Source organism: Myotis davidii, unplaced genomic scaffold (assembly GCF_000327345.1).
Source record: "Myotis davidii unplaced genomic scaffold, ASM32734v1 scaffold698, whole genome shotgun sequence".
Lineage (NCBI taxonomy): Eukaryota > Metazoa > Chordata > Mammalia > Chiroptera > Vespertilionidae > Myotis > Myotis davidii.
In genome coordinates this window covers 399,386-399,884 of record NW_006290032.1, presented here as the reverse complement: position 1 = coordinate 399,884, position 499 = coordinate 399,386, and the positions used below count along the sequence as shown (strand labels likewise).

Sequence of the window (499 nt, the reverse complement as noted above, 5' to 3'; positions counted from 1 at the left end):
GGGGCCACACCCAGTGATGGCTCGGTGTGGGTGGGGGCAGCGTCTGGCAGGAAGTCAGCCTGCACGCCTGTGCGCAGTGGGGAAGCGGGCCTCTGGCTCGGACGCGGGGTCTGTGATGGGGGTGTCACTGTGCTGGTTGTGACGTGCCGCCTGTGTGTAGGACCCGATCCCTCCGCGGTCTCTCCGGCTAAATCAGGCCGTTGACATAAATTACATTTTGGATGAAAGCTCTAAAAATGTTCGGTTCTCTGCATTTTTATTCAGAACAAGGTATGATACTGATTTGAAATCTTTCCTTAATGCAAATGTATTCCCTTCAGTTCACACCCGGACGCTTTATTGCCAACCTTGTTCCCCCTGCGCTGTCAGTCATGCCGAGTGCATCGGGAGCGCCGTCACAGGGCCGCTCGGCACATCTCCGTGTCCTTGCCACGGGACGGGTGGACAGAGAGCGGCAGCCGAGGACAGCGGTCATGGCCCAGGACTCCCTCCCGGTCAC

At 58.3% G+C, this 499-nt stretch overlaps 1 protein-coding gene across 3 annotated transcripts in view; it reads left to right on the top strand.

Annotated features, from left to right (window-relative positions):
* CAMK2D (calcium/calmodulin-dependent protein kinase II delta) overlaps positions 1–499 on the top strand; it is a 156,461-nt gene that overhangs the window by 100,355 nt on the left and 55,607 nt on the right. The gene's annotated exons all lie outside the window — the stretch shown is intronic.